Raw genomic sequence first — 19,404 nt, 5'->3', positions numbered from 1 at the left:
ACTTCAGGAACACCCCAGGAACAAAGCCAACGTTAGCAGGGATGGAAGGCCCTTCGAGAGCTGGTCTCTGTCCAATATCCCTCCCTCGCTAGCACATTCTGTGCTCCAGGTGAACTACCTGTAGGTTCTGGAACGTGGCATCCTTTCCCCAACCCATGCGTCTGCGCAGGAACCTTTGTGTGTGGAGCAGCTCCGTGCTCTTGCTGCCGCCGGCCTCGTCCCAAACTTCTAGTCATTCATGACTCAGCCCAGGTGTTCCCTGTCTTGGACGCATGTTTGGTCCCAGCCCCACCGCTGCCCCACCTGCAGGGTCTTCCTCCTCTGCGCTTCTGAACCTGCCCGTGCTTCTCGTGTGTGTCATGATGCAGTTAATGGCTTGGATGGGGACTCCTCAGATGGGGCCATTTTACTCTTCTCTGTGTTCCCAGCACACAGTGGGCACCCTGAAATATTTGTTGAGTTTGCTCAATGAGCAAAGGAACCCTACGCTTGGGGCGTGGCTCTTGGTGTCTGTGGAGGCGCCTGGTCCCCAGGTGTGAGGACAGGGAAGTCGAGTCCCCACTGGGAGTTCCTGGCTCGCCCCGGGGGGGTTCTCGAGAGGCTCACGGGCGGGCGGGAGGCTCTGGGTCAGCTCCTCCTCTCCCCGCCTCTGACTCACTGATTGATTGATGTTTGGAAATTGTGACTCACCTCGTTGCAGAAGAAAAAAGGAAATTTTACTCTGCTCTCCCTCCCTCCCTTTCATAAAAGCAATAAATAAAAGCGGCTGACATTCTGCTTGGTGCAATAAGAAGCGTTTAAATGCATTTCTGGTTTTCATAATTGGTAGCTTCTTGTAGAAAGGTGCTTATTAGAAGAAAAAAACCTTTCTTGTGTATCTGTTTTCAGCCTTCTTGTCTGTAAAAATCATAAAGTGAGCTGGTGTGGGAATTGCACACACCCCTCCCCCCCTTAAAAAGATATTTGTGGCAGTTCACGTTTTAGCAGTGGATAGTTAAGCTACTTCTCTTTTAGTAAGAAATGTGAGGTGTACCCTCTCCGCCTTCAGAGTTTGAAAATGAATCCACCGGGGTGGTGAGTAATGATGTCTTAAGCTGGTTTATTAAACGTGAAGGAATAAGATGTTCTAGGTTGACATCATGTACCAAATATAGATAAAGCCTGGATCAGCTGGACTCGAGGCCCGGGGCTCAGGCCAGTGCCAGAACACAGTTGAACCTGATGATGCCTGTTTTGTCTCATGACACTGACGATTGAAGTGGATGCGTGGCCTTGACATTTTTAAGAGTCTCCTCCTGGAAAATACAAAAAAAAAAAAAAAAAAAAAAAAAGAAAGGCGTTAGTTCACTTATCACTGTAATATTGGAATTAAAGCTTGGCGTCTCTCGTTGGCCTTTTATTCTCTTCCTGTTCAGCACGTCCTAAATGCGTTAGGCTCTTGGTTCTGCAAAACTTACCGGTGAAATCAACATCTTTTCAGAATATGACTCTTAAGTAAGGGCTCAACAAATGTTAGTGGTAATTATTTTATCACTGCCATCCTTCTTGTCTGCCAGGCATAAGGCCTGGCGTCTAGTTAGGTACCTTGCCGTCTTATTTAATTTCACGTGCAAAACGGCCTTGCAAGGCAGGTGCCATGCTCTCCCCATAGAGGGAGGAGGCTGAGGCTTAGAGGGACAGGGACTCCCAGAATCACTTGCTTCCAGCTCCACAGCATCCGCAGGTGAAGCCAGGAGGCCCACCTGGGCCTGTGTGCCGCGCTCTCTGCTGGGCAGGACCCGGCTCCACGGCGCTCTGGTTTCCCTGGTGCTGACGCCAGGAGTCTCACCAAGGAAAAAATGGATCACAAGTGAGTATCTTAACCGGGGAGCTGTTTAAGTGCAGGATCCTGGAAGGGAGAAGACAACGTGGGATCCACCTCGTCCCTTCTCCCTGCTGGGTCCGCTGCTCCCGGCTGTGCTGCCACCGGGAAGGGGTGAAGGAAGAGGAGCCTCTCACCTGTCAGTAATGAAGGCAGTAAACCCCTGCTGCTTGCCCGCCCCATGCTGAGCCCTTTGCATTCCTTCTCTTACTTAGCCTGACAACTCCCTGTGAGGCGGGCATAGTTTCCTGACCATTTCACAGGTGAGGAAACCGAGAGACTCACCCAAGCCCCTGAGCTGGTGATCGGTAGAGCTGGGCCTCCCTCCGCCGTCCCCAGCAGCCGGTTCGGCCCCGGACTGCAGTTCAGGAGTCCCAGGCTGCAGCCAACTGCTGGCCCCGTCACCAGGCACCCCGGCCCCGGGGCTCAGAGCTGGGTTGGCCTGGGAAGGGGCCGAGGAGCCGGACCCACTAAGGGCAGTCACGTGAGGGGGCAGCAGAGGTTGGGGGCCCAGGCTGGGACCTGGGATTTGAAGCTGCCCACGGGGCGGTAGGGGGGGGCAACGTGCGACAGAGCTGAGGGCCACAACCTACCCTCCACCCTAAAGCAGCCGGGACTTGCCAAGCAAGCCTTGTTTCTAAAAGTCAGAAAGGGAAGCGAGGGCGTCTCCCCACACCTCACAGGAGGGATGCTGCGCACGCAGCCACGTCCAGAAGGAGCATCGCAGCCCCCCCCCCCCCCCCCCCCGCACCCTCCACCGCGCCGGGCTTAGGTCATTTCCATTTCTGGGTTGGGAATGGCCTTTTGCAGATACCGGTTATATTTATCACCAGCTAACTTATCAGCTTACAACACCAGATACACAAAATTGTAACCTGACTCATCAAAGAATAGATAGTTCATGACTTGATGGTAAAGTAGATCAGCTTTAAGAAATCAAGTGGGTTGTGGAATCCAGCTTTTCCCCCAGAAAACTTTGTGAAATGGTCTAATAGGAATGTTAGTCCAGACCTTTCTGGAAACAGTGACCTTAAACATACTCCATTGACTCAACAATCCGGTTTTCTTTTCCCCCCTCAGGGAAAAAAATTAGAACTGTGGTCAAAGCTTTACGAGTAAGAATGCTCACTATAGAGTTATTTATAATACTAACAAATGGGAGGAGCCTAATGTCTGATAGATGGGAATTGTTAATTTATGTTAAATTCGTTCAATGAAATGATTATGTAACTGATATTCTTCTCTAAGAATATTTAATAACATGGAAAATGATCATGATATAAACTAAGGTAAGATACTATATCACCCTAGTTTTATGAAAGAAAAATTTAAAAAATAAACGACATGAATACATACACATTCAGCATACTTTCTAAAAATACCTGTTACGTATACAGAAGGCCTCGTGTACGTAGGTACGTAGAAGAAAGACTAGAAGAAGATAGTTCAGAGTCTTAGCAGGGATTATTTCTGGACGGTGTGAGATTGATTTTTTTTTTTTTAATTTCCTTGTCACGCCTTTCTATATTCTCCAGATTTTCTGTAGTGAGAATGTTATTATTACTCTTTAACTTGAACACAATAACTAAGAAAATGTTCAACTTTTTGCAAAAGAGAAAAGAATCTTTTTGGAAGGCTCTGGTACGTAGTAATCCATCCACCAGGCATCTGTAAGTGGGAAACAGTGGTTAAGACGGGAATCTCAGCCTGCCATTTACTCACTGTGGTCCCGGGGTGAGAAAATCAGCCTCGCAATCTCAGTGTCCCCATCTGTAAAATGGGGGCGTCCACCTCGTAGAGTTGTTGGGGTGATGAAGTGAGACAAGGTACTCCTCGAGCCCCTGGCGGGAACACGCGTCCAGACCATCTGCTGTTACCGCTCCTGCTCTTTGTGGCTGTTGTGGTTGAAGCCCCAGCCGTGTGCCAGACCCCGTGTGAAGTGAGACCAGCGTGAAAGTGGGTAAAAACAGCCCCGCTCCCGGGAGCCTGGGACCTGGCGGTGGGAGGGGGCGCACGGGGCAGAGAAACGCAGCGCTGGAGTCAGGGAGGGCGTGCCTGCCAATGCGGGGGGCTCCGGGGGGTGTGGAAACGGGGTGTCATGGGAACCCAGGCGGAACTGAGAGGGGCGAAGGTCGCCCCTGCCAGCCAGCTCAGGGCCGGGCCGAGGCCCGCAGCCAGAGTCCGGAGCATTGAGGAGACCAAACTTGACTCGGTGGGAGGGGCGACCAAAAGGGAGCCTGGGGTGACCCTGAGGCTTTTGCTGGGGCATCTGTGCTAGAGAGCGTTCTTTTGACGTCAGAAGGAGATGATACCTTTATTTTAAGGAAAACCAGACTCTCTTCCAGAATGTTCACTGCACCTGAGTGTGTGTGTACGTGCGTGTGTGTGTGTGTGTAACAGGAGAGGGAGTGTGGCTGTGACAGGAGCATTCGCCTGGTGTCACCATTTCTGATCTGCCCCCTTTTTCTGCTCCCCACCTTTTCTAACTCACCCGGCAGCGCTGTTTGCTATTCCTTGTCACCCCACCCCATCGAAGGAGAATCTTCCTCTGTTCTCCCGAGCACCTGACTTTTCCAGAGCAGAGGGCGCTCCTGCCCCGGGACGGGCGCAGAGGAGGCCGGGTGCCCTGCCCTCCCCCCCGCCCCCCACCCCCGGCGCCGCTTAGAGCAGGGAGCAGAAACCAAGTAAGCAGAAGCCCAAGTAAGATCTCTAATTATTTCTGTTGAAACCGATTATACTGAGGGTGGAGCGCATTGCCTTTCATTTCTTTGTGTGCGCGTATTTTTTTTTTTCCCCCTCACAAGAAGTATATTCTTTTCTTTCCTGTTTGTTCCTGCTTGATTCGGGGAGGCTGCTGTTTTCATTGCCTAATTAATGGGGAGACTCTGTGGAGGATTTCATCGTGGATGGATTCTCTGTTTGAACACGGTGCAACCTGTGGCCCCTTTAAAACATAGTTAACATCCTTGACACTTTATAGGGCAATAACTAGATTAATTTTGCAGTGCTTTTTGAATACCATTTTTCTTTTCAAAAGAATAGGTGTGGGCTTCCCTGGTGGCGCAGTGGTTGGGAGTCCGCCTGCCGATGCAGGGGACGCGGGTTCGTGCCCCGGTCCGGGAGGATCCCCCATGAGCCGTGGCCGCTGAGCCTGCGCGTCCGGAGCCTGTGCTCCGCGACGGGAGGGGCCACAGCGGTGAGAGGCCCGCGTACCACACACACAAAAAAAGAATAGGTTTGCTGTTTTAATAAGACTCGAATGCCATCGAGACGCCTTAAATTGGCACAGTGGCTGTATAATAGCTTGGTCCCTTGCAGTGAACTTGAGAGAGCACTTTATGGCTGCCCCGTTGTTGAAGCTGGCCTCGGCTAGACGCCACTTCCACCCTGGACCGTGGTCGCTAACTGTGTTTACCGTAATGTGCTTGTCAGTTCGCATCGCTCACTATCTTTTCAGCTTAGAGTGAGGTTCACTGTGTTTGCAGTTTTCACTAATGAGATTCATTTTGTAAAGGAGAGTTGGAAATTAATTGGATGATTAATTGTGAGATTCTTATTCTTATCAAGGAAAGCTATGGAACTCGTGGCTTCAGATAAAATTCGTAATGAGCCCTTCATACTTTTAAAAAAAATTTGTTATTTTTAAGAGCCTGGTCACGTAAAGAGAATTGAGTGCGACAGAAGAACAGAACATTTTTTTCTCCCTGTGCATTTACTACAACTTTAATTCCATTGTAAGGCAGCGTGTCGTGGTAACAGAGTATGCAGCGTATGAAGACCCATCCCTCCCTCCTGATGTCCAGTAAAGGCCCCTTACTTGCCCGTCACCGTGCCCTGTGACAGAAGAGGAGCTCGGCGAAGCCCTTTCTGTGTAGTGAGGCCTGGGCTTTGGGGATGGTTGGATGTAGGGGTGAGGGAGGGAGGGAGGAGGGAGCTTCCTGGCTGGGGCTGTTGTAGGTGGCGCCATTAATGAGAATCCAAAAGGGATTATTTGGGGCATACGATGAAGAATGAGCTTGGAATTCAGAGAGTTTGAAATACCAGTGGGATAGTAGATACAGACATATAGAGAGCAGGAGAGAGAGAGAGAGAGAGAGAGAGAGAGAGAGAGAGAGAGAGAGAGAGAGAGAGAGAGAGAGAGAGAGAGAGAGAGAGAGAGAGAACGAGCATGGGAACATCGTTTAACCCCCTAATCTTTGGTTTTCTCTGTCCATGAAGTAGACAGAAAAAGAGCTTCTGTACAAGGTTGCTGTGAGGCTCGAATGAGCTAAAGGCAGGTGAAAGTGCTTTAGAAACTCTAAGCTAGCTAGAAATATTAGTTATTATTGTTATTATCATTCTTACATTAAAATGTAATCTGCCCAAACCATTTGGGAAGCATTGCACGCTAGCCCCACCTGGAGACTTGTAGTACGCATATTATTGTCTGTCTGTTCAGTGGTTTGCTCACCATATTGATTAGTATTAGAACTAAAGCAGTATATTTTAGAAAGCAACCAGGAGTAGCCATTCTCGGAAGTGTTATACAAGCATTAAAAATTATGTTTGCAGAGAGAGTGAAGTGTCTGGGCAGGCTTCAACAAAGCAAGCAGCTTAGGAAGTATATAGGGTATACTATTACAATTATAAAAGAAACGCACAGGAAAAAATACTTGAAGGATCTATGCCAAAATAGTAAGTGGGTACCTTAGGGCGTGGGACTTGGAGTAATTTTTCGTCGTTGTTATACTTTTCTGTGCTTTAAGCATACGTTGCCATGCCCTAACATTACTTCTGTAATCGAAAAGATAAATTCATGAACAAAACAACAGCCTCTCACCACCGCCCCCTTCCCCACCCAATATACAGGTGAGAATTAGGTGCTTGAAGAACTAAAAGGACAAAAGGATTGATTTCATCTTTTTAATATTTTCCCGGTTCGTCCTCCCTTCAACACTGTTTTCATCTGGCAGAGAAAGCGGGACTCTGCACAGAAACGGTAGCAACCAAACCGAAATGTACCCGAGCAGAGTCTCGAATTGCTCTGCCCTTTTGGGACCTCCTGCCTAAATTTTTTGATAATGAAATTTGATCCTGACTTCAGCTAAAGCTATTGTGTATTAATCTCGCATTTCTATTTAGCGTAGAATGTCTAGAATGTCTATTTAGTGTAGAGTGTATTCGGCGGCCTGTAGAGACCAGAGATAACGAATTGTTATGTATCTTCTGTTTTGCCCTTGTGAGCCACGGAATCGGGTTTGCAGCCACGTGGAAGTGGATGCATTTCTGTGTCCCCCTGGCACGCATGAGAGGATGGGAGAAGTGTGCCGAGTGTTCTTTTCTCGGAGAAGTGGGTTTCTCCAGCTCTTTCATAATTCTTGACCCCTCCCTTTCATTACAAGGATTAGTCATCAATTTCAGATTTCTTATTTGGCCTGAGGCACTTACTGTTTAGGTGTAGCTGTAATGTGTGCCCGTTTCCTGCCTGTGGGATCTCCCTTTTCACCCCCTTCTAGGGCTCTTGCTCTAGAGCCCTCTACATCCCGCGGTTTTTCCCAGTGCCTGCTGTGCTGTCACCTGCCACCTTCTCCAAAACCATCCCCTTGTCTCACCCCGCAGGAAAATTCTCCCTGTAGCCGTTACCCCTGCCACCAATTTTAGTGCCAGAAAGTGTGCTGGCCTCACTGTACTTGGATACCCAGTCCTCTCCTTTTTTTTTTTTCTTGCGGTACGCGGGCCTCTCACTGTTGTGGCCTCTCCCGTTGCGGAGCACAGGCTCCGGATGCGCAGGCTCGGCGGCCATGGCTTACGGACCCAGCCGCTCTGCGGCACGTGGGATCCTCCCGGACCGGGGCACGAACCCGCGTCCCCTGCATCGGCAGGCGGACTCTACACCACTGCGCCACCAGGGAAGCCCAGTCCTCTCCTTTTAAGTGGTACTTTGCTGCTGATCGGGTGGGGGAGAAATCACGTTGGTTAATTGCTCATTCCCCCATTCGTATCTTCACCTTTCCCACTGGGGGCGGGGGCGGGGGCGGTGTGCGGTGGGAATGGCAAACAAGGCGGACACAGATCGTGCCCCCCATTTTGGGGCCTGGTACTTCATCCCTGGATCCGGGGACTGGCCTTCGTTCATTCTTCTCGCCTCTTCTCACTCTTCAGAGGTCGTTGCTGCTGCTTATGGGGTGGAGAGCAGGGGCCGGAGGACGTTCTGTGGAAGAACGGAAGGGCTGAGGGTCAGGGCTGGGCTGGCAGACCGGGTCCAGTCCCGATTGGGTCCCTGACGTGTCAGTTTCCCCGTCTGAAATGGAACAGTAACCATGGTAAGGCTACCAGTTGCTTTTTCCCCATGAGCACAGGCCAGTCTCTTAACCGGCCCTTCACTCATGTAATTTCACTTTACCTTCTCTGCAGCCCTGCGATGTAGGTTGGCTTGTCTTGTCCCTGTATCACCTTCAAAGAACCCGAAGCTCAAAGATAAATCACAAAATGGTAGAGCAGGAATTTGGACCCAGTCTTGGTGACCAAGGCCTGCACTCTTGTTACGCCGAACAGCAGACTGGCTTGAATGATCATTTCCCAAAGCGTGTTCCAAAGAGGCCGAGTTGCGAGAGGCGTTCCTGGGAGAAAGGCTTAGTGACCGGGTGACTTTAGGAAGCACTGGGCGCCGAGGACCAGGGCCCGGTCCGCGATGGTGTTAATCCTTGTCTCGGGGCTTTGTCCGTGGATTTAACGCCGACTCCCCGGATGCCCGGGAGGCAGCGCAGAGTTGCGGTTAAAGGATGCAAAGTGGGCCTTCTGGTCCTGCCAGTTACCGTGTGACCCTGGGCAAGCACTTAACCCCCTCCGTGTCTCAGCCGCGAACAGTTTCCCTCTTCGGGTTGTTACGAGAATTAGATGGGTTGGCACAAATCAAGTACTCAGCACAGTAGCTGGTGCCTGGTGAGCGCCTGGTGCCTGTTGGCTATTATGATTGCTGTCATTGCCATTGCTGGTGTTGGCTCAGGGCACAGAATGGCTCAAAACACACTCGGCTTCTGAGAAGTCAAAGGAGAGAATGCTGGCTCTGTTTTATCCAGAGTTTCCCTTTCTGTTTTGCCATCATACTCGTTTGATCACAAAAACACCCACCTGCATGCGGAAGCCTCAGCTCCACGGGACACGCCGTGGAAGTACTGGCACAGGTGGTTGTGGCGACTTTGCGCAGCCTCAGGATCCAGCACGCTGACCTCAGTGCCTTCACGGCGTCCCCAGGCAGTGGACTGTCGTTGTGTCAGAGTTGGAAGGGCCACAGCCGCCTACCAGCCCACCTGTTTGGTGACAGGCCTCCCATGGAGGACAATTGGACCACGGCAGAAGAGCGATCTGTTTCCTACAGCCTGCTAAAGAAATAGAAGGGCTTGTGAAGCAGGAGGAGAGGAGAGGGGTCCTTTCCCTTCCCAACACGTGTGTGTGTGGGGGGTTTAGTGGTATTTGGGTGTGTGTATAAGTTTGATGGTGATGTGGGGTGTGTGTGTGTGTGTGTGTGTGTGTGTGTGTGTGTGCTTTAATGGTATTTAGGTGTACGTGTGGGTGTGTGTAGGGTTTAATGGTGGTGTGTGTGTGTGTGTGTGTGTGTGTGTAGGGTTTAGTGATGGGATGCGTGTGGTTTGATGGTGATGGGGTGTGTGTGTGTCTGTGGTTTCATGGTATTTAGGGGTGTGTGTGTGTGTGTGTGTGTGTGTAGGGTTTAGTGATGGGATGCGTGTGGTTTGATGGTGATGGGGTGTGTGTGTGGGTGTGGTTTCATGGTATTTAGGGGTGTGTGTGTGTGTGTGTGTGTGTGTAGGGTTTAGTGATGGGATGCGTGTGGTTTGATGGTGATGGGGTGTGTGTGTGGGTGTGTGCTTTAATGGTATTTAGGTGTACGTGTGGGTGTGTGTAGGGTTTAATGGTGGTGTGTGTGTAGGGTTTAGTGATGATGAGGTGTGTGTGGTTTGATGGTGATGGGGTGTGTGTGTGTCTGGTTTCATGGTATTTAGGGGTGTGTGTGTGGGGGGGTTAGTGATGGGGTGCGTGTGGTTTGATGGTGATGGGGTGCGTGTGTGTCTGTGCTTTCATGGCATTTAGGTGTATGTGTGGGTGTGTGTAGGGTTTAATGGTGATGGGGTGTGTGTGTGTGTGTGTGGTTTAATGGTGACGGGGTGTGTGTGTGTGTGTGTGTGTGTGTGTGGTTTGATGGTAATTAGGCGTACCTGTGGGTGTGTGTAGAGTTTAACGGTGGTGGGGTGCGTGTGGTTTCATGGTGTTTGAGTGTGCCTGTGTGTGTTTTTGTGTATGTGAACTTTAATGGTGCTGTCGTGTTGTGGTTTCACGGTGTGTGGGTGTGGGCGTGGGCGTGTGTAAGGTTTCACAGCGATGGTGGAGTTCGGCAGGGCCCTCCCCGCCTTTGCCACCGTCACACCTGTTGTTCTGCATCAGGCCCACCCCAGAGGGCACGACAATGAACCCCTTTCCGGACGAGGACGAGAGTCGTTCCCACACTTTGCCTCTGCGTGTCCTGGGGGACAGCAGGTCTGCAGTGTGTGAGGAATCGTGTCCTCACGCAGCAGCGTGCAGTTCGGGTTGGCTTCCTGACTCAGCTTTGCGGATCCCACAAGAGCTGCGACGTCTGCCAGCCCCCCGTAGTCGCCTGAGGTAATCAGCTCATGTTCAGGTTCATGGCAATGGGCATCAGTGTTGTGTCCACAGTGATTTCATGGAGGGCCCTGGTGAGCTATCAATCATGAGTGGAATCCACAAAGAATACAGCTTTAATGCATCACAAATGTGACCTGTCTAAAACAGGTCTGTTGGGACATAATAAAAATTAGATATTTAATCATGTTGGGGGCTGTCTTCGAGTTTTGAAGTCTTAGCCATCTCAGATCCCCGGGAAGAGAAGGCCTCTGCCTTCTTTATGCAGTGAAGATACAAGGTAGTTCTTACAGTTTTTAATGTGCTTACAAAATTGGGATCATCCTTTTCAAAAGCGTCCTCCTCAGGCCGTGAACGGTGCCCTGTCCGTGACCTTCACTGTGAGAGTTCAGAGAGGAAGAATTTGCGGCACCTGGTTTTATTGGGACACTCTGAGCATTGGAGAGGGCGCCTGGTGCCGTCCGGTGTGGAGTGAGGGACCGGGCTCCCTGGTTTGCACCCGGCTCCAGCGCTTTCACTGCACAGTGACTTGAGAACGCCACGCCTCCGTGTCCTCAATGAAAAACGGGGGTGACCAGGACGTTGTCACGCGATTTTAATGAGTCCGTGCAGATACGCGTTTAGAGCGGAGTGTGGACCAGAGTAAGGGCACGTAAGCATCGGTTACTGATGTGGCAGAGGCTTGACATCCACGTAACTCCCAGTGATCAGAGGAGGTGACGACGTGCAGAGAAGATGCACCGCTTGCTACTGAGATTTAGGGAGAAGCCAGGAGCCCAGGAAGCATCTCTGGGTGCATCTCTCTTGTGGACACTGGTGTTTGTCTGTGCTGGACACCAGCACTCTGGGTCCCAAATCGGTCCCCGCTCTTGATGCCTCACAGTGCCAGGCAGGGGGCAGACCTGAGAACAGACATGCGGTTTTTAAAGATATAATATGATATAGTACCAGTGTATGCCGATAAAAGGCAGCGAGGGGCGGAATGGTTTTGAAACCCCCAAATGAGAGGTTCATTTCAACTGGGGGATCTGAGAAGAGAATATTTGAGTTACACCCGCCGGGGTGAGCTGCGCCAGTGGGAGTTGCTCCAGTTAGGGGACGTCAGGGGGTGTTATCCGGGGATATCGACCAGGAAGCGTGTCCAGCCCCCCACCCCACCCCGAGTTGATCTCGAGCCAGCAGGTCCCTGGAGGGTAGATTCAGGCATCCAGACTCAGACAGGAGCCTCGCTGGCCGCCCGGTGACCCAGTGCCATTGTCAGCGGGCTGTCCTTCCCTCACCTCCTCCAGGCTGGCTCTCCCACCTTTCAGGCGGGTCCCTGACGGAAATCCTTCCGGGTCAGCAGGCTTCATGGGGGCCCGAGGACCTTTGTGGCTGGGGGCCTGGGCTAGACCACTAGCAGCAAGAGCATCTCCCACCAGTGCCCACGCCAGTACCAGAGCCCCACTGCACCTCCCACCTGCTGCCACCTGCTCCCGGAGCCCGGCGAGGTCAACTCACTTCCCATCGGGCCCCAAAGGCCATGCCCAGTTCGCCGCAGCTGGACTGACTGAGACTTCTCAGCCACCCATTTTTAGATCCTGGTCTAGCGTGAGTCCCTTTAACGGGTGGCTAATCTCACTCTTTTTTTTCCACGGTTTTATTCTCAGAGGGTAAAAACTTACCTTCCGTAGTTTGGGGCTATCTTGACCCTTGACCCTGTGTTTTGCACTGGCTACTGGCATTTAAAGTGGGGAACATTCTAGAGGAAGGGAAGTATAGTCTGCCGGGAATGGTGAGCTGTCCTGTTTTGCTGAACTCTCGGGCACGGGGAAGACATGGAGTAATGTGTGTGATATGATCGAAAAGCTCTTTATTGCTTATGGAGCAAGAGGGAGGAGGAGAGAGAGAAGGCAGGTGCGTGGGGGGTGTCCCTGGGGAGGGTTGTTGAGGGAGGGAAGGATTTTGGTGGGATGGCTGTGCGGACGGCCGAGGCCTGCCCCGCCCCTCCCCCAGTGGGAGCCAGGACTTCCCTCAGGTGGCACTTGCCAGCAGGCAGTTTGTGTCCTTGGAAGGAACTGGAGCGAGAGGGAGAAGTAATGTGAGGGGAGGACTGACGTGCCTGGGTTTATAGAGGCTTTTCCCCCAAGAGCTGTCCTCGTGGTCATCGAGGTGACTGTCCTGTGTCTGCGAGTATCTTTCCTCAGACGAGCCTTTTTGTGCCCCGATGTCCCGAGCATTCACGGTGACCAGAGACCGTGCTAGGTGATCAGGACCCGGTTTCTGTCCCACGCCTGGTGGTGACCTGATCCGATCTGTGCCCCGGAAAGGCCACTCTGGGGCAGGTGGCGATGAGCAGCGAGGGGCTTGCCTTCCGTCACACAGCTGGTAACTGGCAGGGCCTGGCTGGCCGACTCCCCGGTCGCGCTTGTGCCTTTTCTCTGGGGCCCCTCGGTGCTGCCATGTGCCCCGGCTTCGATATTCCCAAGTCCCCTCTGAGACACAGTTGAGAAGGGAGGGCATGGGTGGCCTTGGTGGCTGCCCCCTGTGTCTCCCAGGGCTCATTACCCACCACTGTCTCTGCCTGTTTTAATCCGTGATCCTGCAGGGCTCCCCTCTGAACAGGTAACAGCACGCCATCAGCATGATTCCGGCTGAGATCTCCTGGGATAATGCCTAAGGGCGGGCTGGATGGACGAGTAGAGGGACCTTTACAGAAGGCCGTGACGTGGACCTTTTCCTGAGCATCTACTCCGAGCTGGCCTCATGCCAGGCCGTCCCCACCATGGGAGAGGGACTTGACACATCTGTCCCAGGGCCTGCACCGAGTCCCATGACTTGGGTCGCAGCTGCCTTTGAAAGGGCCTGTTTGGAATCTTTTTCCATTTAACACATTTGCAACTTAACTAAGTGTCTTTTTCAAGCGCTAATAAAGCCTTAACAGCTTCTGAAACACCGCACTAGACCTGAGAGTAGCTGACAGTTTGGATTCCGTCTCCAGTGGGAAGGATTGCGCACTGCAGGTTTTAGGAGCTTTTAAAAGCTTCTCGTTTGTGTAATGTTCATTGAACACAAGTTCTTTTGCAAACAATGGCCTGCAACTGCTTTAAAGAAATAAACTCCACTTGCTTGGCTGGGGCATGTATCTGTCAGTGGTAGAACCACAAACACGCATTCTGTTAGCTGAATTGTTTAATTAAACCATATCCTTGAAATGATCTGAGCCATGTGAAGGGACAGTACGGGTACCACACTTACTGAAAAGGTATGTAAAGGGTCCCCAGAAACAAATAACCAGAATTTATCCTAGACAAGTCATTTCCTCTCTTCGGACCTGTTTCCTCATCTGTAAAATGAGGTAGCAGGCCAGGGACACCCACAGAATCCTTGGGGTAATGCAGGGTTGAAGATTCGCTGTTACTTGGAATAATTGTAATGCCTTAGGGTTTTATCCATTTCCCCCCGCCCCCCCATCTTCCCTTGAAAATTAAACGGTAGGAGAGTCCCTTATCGAATGAAGGTTCAAAATAGGAGAATCAAGGGACCAAGATGATGGCCCAAGTGGTTCTCCTGGTCAACCCTGTCCAAGCTTGGCCTTTGCTTTTAAAGTGGCTCAGAACCCCGGGCATGTGGGTGGCGAGGGCCCCGGAAGAGTCTTGAGAATCCTTCAGGCCTTTCCGGGATGTCCCTGCTGCCGGATGGGAGGCAAGGCTGTGGAGGAGGGAGCCGGAGGCTGGTCCGGCTCTGCAGCCCGTCAGCTGTGTGGCCTTGGGCCTCCCTGTGTGTCCTTTCCCCGCCCCCTCCCTCGTGGAGGGCGAGGGCTGGCCAGGCCCCCTCGTGGGCCTGACAACTCCTGGAGCCGGAGCCTGGGGTGTTATGGGGAGCACCCAGCAGCTGACGGCTCTCATCAGCCAAAGAAAGTCCGGCTACTGAAATGAATAGACCCCCGGGTTTCCCCCAGCCTTAAAGAAAGCTTGAGATTAGATTGGGAAGACCCAGTTCTGTTACAAACCAAAGTGACCAAATCCTACTTTTGTAAATTTCACTTACTTTTTTTTTTTTAAACAAAACTTGAATCCTCACAGTAAAGCAAAACTCTGATGTCAAGTTAGTCCTAAATTTTCAGCTTTTCCAGCATGCAGGTTCGTAGAATCATTTGCTTTTCAGTGGTTGAAAGGAACTTAAGATGTACCAGTTATTTCAAAGTTGTGAAGCAGAGACTAAAATAGTCTGAAGCTGAATTTTTAAGCCTCTTTTGGCGGGATCAAAGAAACCCAAACTTCTAAAAATACCAAATTAGCTTTTTAAGCATAGTTTCTATCTTTAGTTGAAAAATGTGTGCAGTGTGGGCTCCTGGAGCCTCCTCAAATGTATCCATTGATATTAGCATTTACCCTGAAAAAATGAGGCCGTTTGACCTGCGCTAATAAAGTCACTTTCTCTGCCGCTGACTTTCCCCTCCCCGGTGTCAGGATTCCACAGCTGTAGACCAAGACCTCCTCCCTTTCCCTTTCTTGAGTTCAGCCCCGTCTCGCTTCTTGAAAACCAAGATGAACAGACACGGGATTGAGCTTGCAGTTTCCATGTCAGAAATTAAAATGGATATTCCTACTTAGGGCATAATCTGAAATATTTGTATTTGGGTTGCAAATGTGTTATAGGATGCTCTCTGTAGCAGATTGGCCTTTCTAATTGCCGTGCTTGTTAAAATTTAAATCAGTTTTAACTTTCCTAACAAACGTTGACTGACAGCCACAGAAAATGGCCCAGAATCCTGGTGAATGATGGGGGGCCGGGCCGGCCTGGGGTAGGACAGACCATTCGGAGTCGTTAGCCTTGACTTTCAGTGCTTCCATTACAGATGTTTCAGAGACAGAGCTCCTTGCCATACCCAGCTGGCCGCGGGGGCGCACGGGGGAGGCGGCTCTCCCACTGTGGTCGTTGAGGGAGACACCATCTCTGATACAGGCTTCAAGTAGACAGGCCAGACTCCAGCCAGATGGGGTACAGGGGAGTGGGCGGTGGGCCACACACCCAGGATTGCAGGCCCTGACCTCCAGGGGTGGGCCACGGTTCCCCCAGGCCTCTCCTGGGAGTGCCGAGGTGCCCAGCGCTGTGCAGGGACTTTGGGTGGGATCTCTGCCGCTTTTGCCTTGTTAAGAGGAGAGGCGACGAGGGAACGGGACGGGGGAAAGAAGGGCAAGTGACTTTTCTTAAGCGCCTGCCTTGTGCCAGGCACCAGGCTGATCACATTCACGGAAATCGGCTAATTAAATCGTCACAACATCCCTGAGAACATTCTTTCCCCATTTTGCATCGGAGGAGACTGAGGCGCAGAGAGGTTCCTGGCCTGCGCAGGGTGGTGGCGCTAATACTGAGTCCAGGTTGGTCCGACCCTAACACCCTGCTCTTGCCACTGCGCCGTCCCTGCCCTGTTGGTTGGTTGTGTTCTGCCTACTTCCAGAAAGATTCCGGGTGGCTTGCAAAGGTGTAACCAGCGAGGCAGTGAGGCTGGGAGCTAGTGGGAAGGAAAAGAAATAAAGGGAGGGAAAAAAGTGGGGTGACCATCCAAAGTTATGTTCCCCAGACACTGTGCGCTTCACAGCGATGAGACACAGACTTGACTGTGAGCTTCCCAGCGCCCAGTGTAAAGAGGGCAACCAGATGAGTCACATGACTCACAGACACAAAAACAAAGCATGTCTTTAGGAGAAAAGCACAGAGCCTCTGGTGTTGGTAAAAGTCTTCCCGGGATCCTCATAGAGAGTATTTTATGCTCGGTTTTATTGCTTACACGTTTCTGGCAACCAAGTGTCATTGGCGTGTGTCTTCTGGATTAGTAGAGGTAGCACTGCATTTTTCTGAAAGATGAAGGAAAGAAAATTGCAGGCCCATTGTTTGGAGTGGACACATTTCTAGAGGTAGAGACACTTCTGTCTGGATTTATGAGGTGTTGGTGACGCTTTGATTTCAGATACAGGGCAAATGTGGTGTGTAAAATACTGATCATCAGAAGTGGAAAAGAACCCCCAGCCTACCTCGCTTGAATCGGCTTGGCTCTGAGTGGGGCTTGGGTGGTCTTCCGGAGCCCACACTACCGGCAGCCTGGGAGGGGCCCAGAGTGCAGGGGGGCCAGGGAGGCTCCGACCCGGGGGCACATCTGCTCTCTCTGACTCTCCTTTGACTTTTTTTTTTTTTTTTTTTGCGGTACGCGGGCCTCTCACCGTTGTGGCCTCTCCCGTTGCGGAGCCCAGGCTCCGGACGCGCAGGCTCAGCGGCCATGGCTCACGGGCCCAGCCGCTCCGCGGCACGTGGGATCTTCCCGGACCGGGGCACGAACCCGTGTCCCCTGCATCGGCAGGCGGAGTCTCAACCACTGCGCCACCAGGGAAGCCCTCTCCCTTGACTTTTAACTCACCAGTGGCGTGTTCAGCCTCATTCGTGGCGGAACTGACTCTCAGCACATTCTTTGTTTGCAGGGGTTTGGGTTCGGCCACTGAACAAGAGAGAGATTCCTCCCTCCTCACAACCCTTAGTTCCATTTCCAAAACTCCTGGGAGGGACTCACCTCACGCTCATGTCACAGCCCCTAGGAGGCACACGTTTTCCACGAGAGTCTCTCTCAGTCCCTCCCCGCCAAGCCAACGCCAGGATGCAGCCCGCTGATGGGAGACTTGGGGACTGAAGGGAGTAAGTCCTCTTTTGCTTTGGCCATTTCAGTTAGGTTTGATATGCCTGCAGAAAGATGCTGGCTTCATTAGGTATACACTCAGTCAACTTCCCCAAACCGAACTCATCCGGGTACCAACACCCAGATCAAGAACATCACCAGCACCCTCAGAAGCCCCTCTTTGGGGCCCCAGAATCGGAAAAAGTTTTAAAGGCAGAGGGAAAGGAAAGCAACATTTAATAGTTAGCGTTTATGGGACAGGCTCTGTGCATACTCTCCACATTGCCCCAGATCCTCATTTGAAAGATGAGGAATCAGACCCAGAAAGGGACGGGTGGCTTGACCAAAGCCACGGCCACAGAACCAGGTCTCCTCAGATCCCCACACAGCGCACTTTCATCTAAACCCTGCTCCTGACTTTCACACTCTCCCTGTCTTTTATAGATTGTTAGGAAGTGAGATAGCATATTAATATTTCCAAAACTTCTTATGAAATGTTGAAGTGTTGTGTAATGATTAAGATGGAAACTAGAAACTAGGAAATGGGAGCTTTTAATCCCAGCTTACAGGAAATTCTAACTAGTAGGAAATCTAATTCAGGCAGTCCTGGGAAACATCACACGCTCTGAGATGAAAGTCAGCTAAATTGGGATCTAATTCTATAATCTAAATATAGATGTAGATATATTACAGGTTGGCCTTTTCAGCTTGGGAGAGGATCATTCACTCTAAAAAGTGCCCTTTGTGTCATAGGGAAGAGCGGCTGGCCAGGGTGACAGCCCAGAAAGGCAAGGAGGGGCTTTGACTTTTTTATACCTTAGTCTTTACTTTCTTAAATTTTGTAATAAGACTGTATTTGTGCATTACATGTGTAATACACGAATTTAAAGGGCCAGAGGGAAGACTCCTAGCAGAGTGTTTTCAGTGTGGACGGGAGGTTTGCGTGTAGCGTTGGCCTTTCCCGCATTAGTGATGATGGAGGGTGAAGGTGTCAGCTGCGGTCGCCTGTCCCAGGGACACAGAGCCCCACCTGGAGTTGACTAGCTCATTGGCCTTTGCGTGGCAAGGGCTCTTTTATTTTAAACATGTTTGATTACAAAATTAACGTGCTTTTAAAAGTTAAACCACTCCAGACGTGCAAGACATAACAAAATTTAAAGTCGTCCCCCCGGCCCCAGTTTCAGAGGTCACCCCTATCAGTTACGTAATTATTTGTTTTGATTCTTGTTTTTTCCCTATGAGAACATCTTTTTCCCTGTGTCTTGTTCAGTGATGCATCGCAGGCGTAGAGAACAGTATTTTGCGTGAAGTAGGTGGTGTGTCAGTGTCTGTGGGGTGCGTGGACACTGCAGCAGACCGTCTTTGTACGTGAGTCCTTGACCATTTGTGCAAGTATTGCTGCAGGACAGATTCTTGGCTGTGACGTTGCTGGGCCAAGGGGTGTGTGTGTGTGTTTTCCTTTCCTGGTTCTGCCGATCTGGCATCCAGAACGGTGTCCTCAGTTGTCACTCACTCTTCACCAGGTGACAGACAGGAAGTGGGGCTGTCCTTTTCCTCACGACCTCACTAGCACTGCATAAGTCAGTTATCGAATCTTCCACTGGTAAAAAATGTGTGTATATTCCTTTAAGTTCGTACTTCCTCAATCGACAGTGAGGTTGAACATCTTGTAGTGTATTTATCAGCCAATAGTATCTCTTGTGTAAACTGTCTCAACGTCCTTTGCTAATGATTTTAGTGGGCTGTTTGCCTCGTCTTCTTGGTCCTTTTTGGTGTTTAGAGAGTGTGGTATTAATTTTTTCTCATACCTTATCTATTGCAGATATTTTCCCCAAATCTGTCATCTGTCTTGTAAATATAAACATGTTTTTCTACATCCTCTTATGGTAATTAAGGAATTCTGGTTTTTCATTTGAATTTTTTTTTTTCATCTGACAGCAGTTTTGTGTATGTGGTTTGAGGTGTAGGATCTAACGATTTTTTTTCCCCTGCAAGTGGATAGGGAATTTTCCCCATGCAGTATTCTTTTAAATACCCTAAATAAAAGAATAAAATTTTGTCTTTGAGAGATGGGAGATTGTGAACCCAAAAACACGCATAGCAAGTTTTACTTAAAAACCCGGACCCGGCAGCAGGAGCAGGTCGTTAAATTCATTTTAATGAATATTCCCTAAAAGCCAAAACTCCTAGAAGTGGTGGCCCGAGGGCTTTCCAGAAAGCTGTAACTGAAAGGTTTCTT

General features: G+C 50.7%; 1 protein-coding gene and 1 long non-coding RNA gene across 9 annotated transcripts in view; one reads left to right on the top strand and one right to left on the bottom strand.

Annotated features, from left to right (window-relative positions):
- CUX1 (cut like homeobox 1) overlaps positions 1–19,404 on the top strand; it is a 374,916-nt gene that overhangs the window by 113,741 nt on the left and 241,771 nt on the right. The window lies entirely within an intron of this gene.
- LOC131741339 (uncharacterized) lies at positions 1,083–2,565 on the bottom strand. The gene is made up of 2 exons (XR_009331079.2): positions 2,147–2,565; positions 1,083–1,295 (listed from the first exon to the last, which is right to left on the bottom strand). It is a non-coding gene; the product is annotated as an uncharacterized lncRNA (long non-coding RNA).

This window comes from Kogia breviceps, chromosome 14, assembly GCF_026419965.1.
Source record: "Kogia breviceps isolate mKogBre1 chromosome 14, mKogBre1 haplotype 1, whole genome shotgun sequence".
NCBI lineage: Eukaryota > Metazoa > Chordata > Mammalia > Artiodactyla > Physeteridae > Kogia > Kogia breviceps.
Note: the sequence above shows the minus strand (reverse complement) of the source record. Positions and strands in the feature narration are given on the sequence as shown.